The sequence below is a fragment of the Nuphar pumila genome, chromosome 13 (assembly GCF_984573655.1).
Source record: "Nuphar pumila chromosome 13, dmNupPumi1.hap1.1, whole genome shotgun sequence".
Taxonomy (NCBI): Eukaryota; Viridiplantae; Streptophyta; class Magnoliopsida; order Nymphaeales; family Nymphaeaceae; genus Nuphar; species Nuphar pumila.
In genome coordinates, this window is record NC_143261.1 from 58,238,543 (window position 1) to 58,247,686 (window position 9,144).

Consider the following 9,144-nt stretch of genomic DNA (forward strand, 5'->3'; position numbering starts at 1 on the left):
CTCAGAAAGATTTTCATGTTATGACCCTTGAAATGTTGTATTCTTAAGTATGAAGAGCATATTTAAAGCAATAGAAGTGCTTTTTGTTTTTTATTTTTGCTTTTGTGTTTGCTCATAAAAAGAAAACAAGTGCATCTTTTGTGATATAGACAACTCTTCATACTTCTTTCAGTACGACATTATTTCTGGATGCTTGAAATATTAATAAGGTTATGTTTGCTTCATTGTTTCACCAGGACCCAAATTTTGGTGAGTTTCTGGAAAAGCATAGTTTGGAGCTTCAAGCTGCAAGCAATGAAGAAAAAGTAAGACGTCCATCACTTTCCAGTTTCCACATGGCCATCATTGTACTGGCTTTCGACATTCTATTATCATTTTATCATTGGTAGGACTCCTATTGATATTAAAAAATTCTGATGCCATAAATGGTTGTCTTCTTAGGTTGTATGTCATGTCGGTAGTCATGTTATCAAGCCTACTCTTCTCTGTTCTTTTTTCCTTCACCCTTTTTCTTTTGTTTTTTTTCTGGTGTGTGTCTATTCCAGATTGGTGTGCTCAAATCAGGCCAGATTGGGTCCAACTAACCAATCCTGATTGATTCCATAGATTATCCATACCAGTGGGAATCAATTTTAGAGTCAAGTTGAGTCAGATTAGTATAAAGTGGCAAGTGTCTGGTTGGACCAATCCATTGATTAGATCACCCAATTTTAACGTTCTTCTCATCATTTTTTGATAACTTTGCAGTGAATTTAGGTGGTTTTGTTCTTAGTTGTCATAGGCGCTAGGCGGAGCCTAGGCGGTGAGCCCCTAAAAAGCCTAGGCAGTCCAGGCAGTACCCCAAATAAAAAAACAAAAAAAATATATACAAATATGTAAACAAACTACTAAAATTAATAACAAATATGTATACAACATAAAATCAATCAACAATAAGCAATAGACAAAACAAAATATGTCGTCAAACACTATAAGATAATTATATTAAATAACCTGCTCAATACATTGTCCAACACAAAACATTTAACAACACAATACATTTAACTAAACATAGAATTCTGAAACATATGTCTATATATAAAAGTCATCTTCATTCTTCAGTATCAAACTTCATTTCAACGATTTCCTTCATTTATTGCATCTTTTAGTGGCTTGAGATGATGATGGCAGATCATCTTCATACAATTTCTGTCCCACAAATGTTGCAGGTACTTGTGCCTTTCTCTCATCATCTTTTTTAAGACTAGTAAGAAACTCAACACAAATATCAGAAGGAATGCTATGTTTACATAATTTCACAGTGGAGTTAATATGTCCCACAACATGATATTTAAATCTATACAATCCTTCATGCATTATAAAATCACAAAAATTACACTTCACTATTTCTTTGGCATCTCTAAGTCAATAGTGTACAATATTTCAATGCAGGTTTCTTTGAGAGGCATCCTCCAAGACCTCTACCTTCCATCGACTTACTAGAACACGAATTAATAAATCTAATCACTACAAAAATGTAAAATAATGTAACTAATAACCATGTTAAAAAATGAAACAAAGAACAATGGAATAAATAAACCATGCAACTGATAACCAATGCAAAAAATTAAAACATAACCAATTAATCACCAAATAAAAATATAAGCATACAGACATTTAACAAATCTACACACATAACATAATTAACTTTAACTGTATTTAAGTATAAAATAGTAAAAAAAACCCAATAAGTTTATAATAACAACTTAAATTTAATCCTTAGATGAACTTGAAAGTCTATCATCATCTTCATTGATATATTGCTCTTCTTCTTCAGTTTTATTTGCAGAGTTAGCTTATTCCTCTTCTTCTTCCACCCTCACCACCTTCTTTCCTTTGTCAAACATTTTCTTTCTTAGGACATTAGTTACACGTATTTTTACCCCCACCCTATGCCTTAACGCTCTGGATGCCTTATCAACAAGATCTCATGTAAGTGATGTGTCATTTTCAAAGATTATCATTGACTTCTCTTAAGACAATGGGGTCGAGATCTCCTTTTTTTCATTCTCTCCTCATACCTTCGTTTCAATTTATGATTATATTGCACAAAAAACAAACCATTCAACTTTTTGTGCAAAAGTCAGTTTCTTTTCTTTGTATGAATCTATAAAAATATATATAAAGTTAAAATATATACAAACTGACAAATATTATTTAGTAATTAGTAGTAAATAATATTTTACTACTTCAAAAGTACTTCAATCACGTTCACAACTGAATGTAATGCATGCGAGACCTAAGACTTGAACAACAAAGGTCTGGAGCTGGAGACAACCAATGGCAAAAGAAATCCACCAATCTACTATAAAAAAATCAAATTACATATAATTAAAGTATATGTTGAAACTTGGTTTGAGAAAAGATAGAAAAGTACCGTCACGATTAGCCCTAATCACCCTTAAGTAGTGATTAGGGTCAATAAAGAAAATTACACTAGAGACCATTGAAAGTTAAAATATAAACAAGACCACCCAATAAACCCCTCACGATAATAACTCTCAACACTCCCCCTCAAGCTGAAGCATAGATATCAATCATGCTCAGCTTGTTACAACACTTTGAGAATTCTGTGATAGGAAGGGGTTTGGTAAAAACATCTGCTACTCGATCTTCTGAAGAAACATGAAAAGTTGATATATTTCCCACTTGAACCATATCCCGAATATAATGACAATCTATCTCAATATGCTTAGTCCTCTCATGAAACACATCATCTTAATAGGCAGAGAAACCTTTATGCTCAATCCGGTAAGCATAGATTTTATTCAAATCATTTCAGCAGCAGTTTGTGCCATGACCCTATATTCTGACTCAACACTTGATCTTGCTACTACAGCTTGTTTCTTGCTTCTCCATGAAACTAAGTTGCCACCAACAAAAACACAGAACCCTGTAGTAGACTTCCTATCATCAACCGACCCTGCATAATCAGCATTAGTATACGCAACCACATCAAGATTTGCCTCTTTTGTAAACAATAGACCTTTTCCTGGAAATGTCTTCAGGTATTTAAGAACCATCATAGCTGCCTCCCAATGAACTTTTCTTGGTTTATCCATGAATTGACTCAATTTGCCAACAACAAATGATATGTCAGGCCTAGTTACAGTAACATAGAGAAGTTTACCAATGAGAGTCCTATAGGACTTACTATCAACTGCCTCAGATTGCTCATCATACAAAAACAGTTTAAAATTCATGGGAATAGTGGCTGGTTTTACACCAAGCATCCCTGTCTCCTGTAAAAGATCAAGCACATATTTACTCTGAGAAAGAACCATACCTTCTCTATTTCTTGCTACTTCGATTCCCAACAAGTACTTGAGAGGACCCAGATCCTTTGTAATAAAGTATTTCTGCAGATATGCCTTGGTGCTTGAAATCTCCTGCTCATTATCTCCATTTAAAATTATATCAACATAAACAACCATAGTCACAAAACCCTTAGAGCTATTCTTTATGAACAAAGAATGATTTGATGGTGACCTCTGAAAACCAAATTTAGACATCACCTCAAACAATTTGTGAAACCATGCACGCGGGCTTTGCTTTAGGCCATATATTGCCTTTTTTAGTTTGCACACTTTGCCACACTCTCCCTGTCGTTCGAAGCCAGGCGGTTGTTGCATGTAGATCGTCTCAGATAGATCCCCATACAGAAAAGCATTCTTCACATCAAGCCGAGTCATACTCCACCCATGATGAACAACCACAGAAGTAACTAAGCGTATAGTGCCCATTCTGGCTACAGGAGAGAAAGTCTCAAAGAAGTCCACCCCATATGTTTCGGTGTAGCCTTTGGCGACTAGACGAGCTTTGTGTCTCTCCAGAGTGCCATCAAAATGATATTTAATAGTGTACACCCACTTACAACCAACAATGTCTGCATCAGAAGGAGGATCGACAAGCTCCCAAGTCCCTTGAGAAATCAAGGCATCCATTTTTTCTTGCATTGCTTGTTTCCATTGAGGATCTAATAAAGCCTGTTGATGATTGATAGGACTGGAGATGGCAGATAAAGCAGATAGAAAGTTTTGCATGCTCTTTCCAATCTTGTCTGTGGACACAAACTTTGAAATTGGGTGCAGAGTACACTGACGCATGCCTTTCCTCAGGGCTATGGGCAAATCATTTTTAATCTCAGGATCTGCTCTACGATCATCAGGATAAGCAATAGAATCATCAACATAATCAGGATCACTGACTGCAGGAGAAGAAGACGATGAAGGGCCACGAGAGGAGGCTTGACGACGAGTATACACCAGTGGAGGATCATGGAACCGAGTTGAAGAGGGATCAGAACATAATAAAGGCAATAAAGGAACTGACTCCAAAGGAATGGGAGGAATGGGTAAGGGAAATGATGTGGACATATCAGGATTCACACGAGACGCGCACGGCGAGAAGTAAGGAATGGTCTCAAAGAATGTGACATCCGCACTGATATACTCTTTACGAGCAATGGGGTCAAGACATTTGTACCCTTTTTGGTTTTTTGGATACCCAAGGAAGACACACTTAGTTGCCTGTGCAGCTAGTTTGTCCCTAGTAGGTCCAAGTTTTTGCACAAAACAAACACAACTAAATACCTTAGGAGAAACTTTGAACAAAGAACAATCAGGATAAAGTTGTCTGATAGGAATTTGGTCATTAAGAGCAGTAGAAGGCATTCTGTTAATAAGGTAACAAGAAGTAAGAAGGGCATCTCCCCAAAAAGAAGCTGGCATGTTTGTTTGAATCATAAGGGTTCGAGTTACTTTCAAAAGGTGTCGGTGTTTTCTTTCAGCTACCCCATTTTGCTGGGACGTATGGGCACATGAAAATTGAGGGCAAATCCCATTATCCCGATAAAATTGTAATAGTTTGCTAGATTTGAATTCAAGAGCATTATCAATGCGAACAATTTTAACAATGGAACCAAATTGTATATTTATTTCAAGAATAAAAGATTGGAGAATACACAAGACTTCAGATATCTCCTTTATTAAAAAGACCCAAGACACTCTAGAGTAGTCATCAACAATGACAAGGTAATACTTGGACTGAAACCTATTAGGAACCCGACTAGGCCCCCAAACATCAACATGAATTAGATCAAAAGGACTTTGACTAGTATAACTCTGACTTAAAGAAAAAGAACTACGATGATGCTTGCCCAATTGACATGCTTCACACTGAAAGGACGTTGTAGGAGAGACCTGTGGAATGACTCTTTGAAGCTTGGAAAGAGAAGGATGACCCAATCTGAGATGCCATTGGTAGGAATTAGAACTCGATTCCACACACGAAGTTGCTACTCCAACAAGTTGTGTAAGATATAAACACCTCCCTCCTCATGGCCTCCACCAATCTTCTTCCCAGACAGCAAATCCTGAAATACACAAGAACCCGGGTCAAATATAACTCGACAATTTAGTTCTTTTGTAAGCTGGCTTACGGATAATAAATTCTTAGGAAACTGTGGAGCATGGAGAACATATTGAATCCGTAATGTAGGGGTAAAATGCACATCTCCTTGCCCCACCATTGGGGATAATCTACCATCTGCCAATTTAACATGACGAGGGAAAGATGTATGAACCAGTGTAGATAAACTATGTGAATCTCCACAAAAGTGTTGAGAGGCGCCAGAATCAATAATCCATATCTTACCTCCATCATCCAACTGAGTACCCGCAGAGCATGCCACATCAGTCACTACAATAGAGGCAGACACAAATGCAGAACTCTGAGAAAGAAGCTGATCATATTATGCACGACTGAGAGTAATCGTATTGGTTGAAGAAGTAGGCACAGGTTCAGTGATGGAAGAGACAACCGGAGTTGTTGCTTTGGGGAACGATAATGAGCTCTGAGGGCGACTTCTAGGGTTCTTATCCCAACAACGATCCTCAAGGTGTCCTTGCTTGCCATAATATGTACACTGAAGCCTGCTACGACCTCCACTGCCTCTTCCACGACCTCTGCCTCTGGAAGAACTAGGTAAACCATGCCCTCCTCCACCCGTGACAACAAGAGCTGAAGTCTGAGAGTCTCCATGAGGCGGAGGAAAGGTAACAGCAAGACGACTTAACCGGTTGTAGGCATCAGCTAGAGTAGGGATCTCTGAGCTAGTAAGCATTTGCACCTTGGCTACTGAGTAATCTGGAGATAATCCTGATAGAAAACGAGCCACCATAGTCTACTCCTGATGGGTTTTATGATTAGTGCAGCAGGGAGGACGAACAGAGTTGAGCCTTTTATAGGCTGATTTAACTGATGCATAATATTGGGAAAGATTCTGATCGCCCTGCTGCAACTGAAATATCTCTTGCTCAACTTACAAAATTCTACTGACATTTTTGTCTTGAGAGTACGTGTCACGTAATGAATCCCACGTCTCCTTTGCAGTAGAATAGTAAATTAAGCCGTCTGCAATATGTGGCTGAACACTGTTCATAATCCAAGACATAACAATGTCATTATCTTCCTACCATGTGGCATATTTCCCAGTTTTCTCTGTTGGTTCCTTTTTTAACAAAATATGTTTTCGACGATGTCCTGACACAGACATCATAAAAGTCCTCGACCACCTTTTATAATTATTGTCGTCCAGCTTTACGGACGACCCATAAGAGAAGGGATTAGCAAAAGCTTTGTACCCTGCAGACACTTCAAACCTTTGTTCACCATCACTGGACTTTATTTCAGCCATGGTATTTCACTGCTGACAGTAGCTAGCTAATGAGCCGGATAATAATAATAACCAGAAAGTAATCACGAGCAAACTGATAGTAAAGAAATAGATTCTAGCTGAAATAAAATCCTTGTCTTGCAATATATATATATATATATATATATATATATATATATATCACAGACGCCACCAGCAAGATAATAAATCTGATCACCACTATAAAAATTAATTTTAGATGACAAAAATTGATTTCACATCTGAACTTCAACAAAAATTAATCAGATCTGATTAAATCTGATTCCAACAACAGCAAGCACTACAGATTTAACGCCTACCACATCAACACGACTCTGATACGAGCAAATCTGATTCCAACGACAACAAGCACTACAGATTTAACACCTACCACATCAACACGACTCTGATACGAGCAACAGTCAGTCAGCCACACCATTCAGATCTGATCCAACATCAACGCTCCACGCTACATGACATCCAATTACTGCACGATCTCAGATCTGCTCCACTCAATCACAAAATGATTGTTGATCTGATGCAACACGATCATGATGTCAGATCTGCTCCATGCAATCTCCACATGATGGTAGATCTGATGCACCACGATCCATCAATATTACTGAGGTGTCATCAACAAGGAGCAAAAGAGGAACACACGATCTAGGGTGTCTGATCAGATCTGCATATTGTGTAAAACTAGTCAGATCCCAGGTCGTGAGACTGAGGAAAGAACCTAGGGTTCGATCAGAAGGAAGATCGAACAAACTAGATATAGGCTAGGAGGAGAGAAGAAGAAAGAAAAAAACTATGATAAAGAGGGAAGAAAGAAATTCAACCTAGGCGTTAGATTCTCCCAAGAACGAGAGGCTTTGATACCATGTTGAAACTTGGTTTGAGAAAAGATAGAAAAGTACATTCACGATTAGCCCTAATCACCCTTAAGTAGTGATTAGGGTCAATAAAGAAAATTACAAAAGAGACCATTAAAAGTTAAAATATAAACAAGACCAACTGATAACTTTTCTGATTTCCAATAAACCCCTCACGATAATAACTCTCAACTGTATATAAGTTATAAAAATAATGCAAAAGGGGTTATATGAAATTTAATCATCTTACCTAGGGTTTACACCTGAGTTACCAGTCAAGGAAGCGGGAGCGGGAAACGATACGAGAAGCGGGAGCGGGAAGCGAGACACTTTCAAAAATTTAGGAAGCGGGAAAGCGTGGGACCACTAAGAAGAAAATTACGAACCGTCTCGGAAGCGACCAAGGAAGCGAACCGGAAGCGAGGGGGAAGCAAAAAAAATGAAAAAATGGGGAAGCGTGGGGGAAGCGCGCTTCCCAAAAAAGGGGGATGCTTCCCCACACATTTCGGAAGTGCGACGTTTCGTGCTTCCGAAGCGCGCTTCGGGGAAGCGCGCTTCCCCTTTTACCTAGGCGCTTCCGGTAACTCTGGTTTACACTTTCTTCTTCCTCTTTGCTAACTCCATTCCAAAAGGCCCAATAGCAGTTCTATATCTTATGAGTTGGTCTAGTAGTGTGTCTCGATCCTCTTCGCTTTGAACAAGACGATTGGCACAATCATATAAGTCATTCTTTATCTCCTCATTGGACTCAATATTTTTATACTTATAATATATGGCTGGATTCAAATATAGGTTTGTTGCATGCAATGGTTTGTGCAATTGATTGCTCCACCTTTTATCGATTATCTCCCAAACCCAGTCGTATATTTGTTTATCATCACACACATTTACCTACTAAGTAAAAGAATTGAAAGTAACCATTATAGAAGCTAAAATAAAATGTAATTTACAATTAGTAGAATACAAAAAAATTAATTTATAATTATACTTTTATTTTTTCCTTTCCACGATCCATTTTCTTGTAGATGTAACCCATAGCAGGCTTTTCATCGCTATCAACCAATCGAAGCATGTCAAACAAGGGGGCGATTGTTTTCAGAGCACAACTCACTCTCTTCTAAAATTTTGAACTCAAAATCATGCTTTCACATCTTTTACCAACTGACATTTTTGAAAAACTATTTTTTTCCCAATCATCTCTAAGAAATATGAACTTTAGGCATTTTTTCCAATTATATATGCTTTCTAGAGTAAAAAAATGGCAAATTTTGTCACTGCAGGCCTATGTAAGTCCTTTTGTGTGTGTGCTCTCATCATACTCAACACTTGAGAATGTTTGTAATGAATACCACCAATTGCCTTGCTTTTTCAGAAATGTTCTTCAACTCTTTCAATTATCCTATATATTCCAACATCATATCTATACAATGTGCAGCACAAAGAGTCCAAACTAAATGCTTTCTCTTATCCATAAATAATTTACCTGCTTTCACATAGTTTGAGGTATTATCAATAACAACTTGAACCATATTCTCCTCC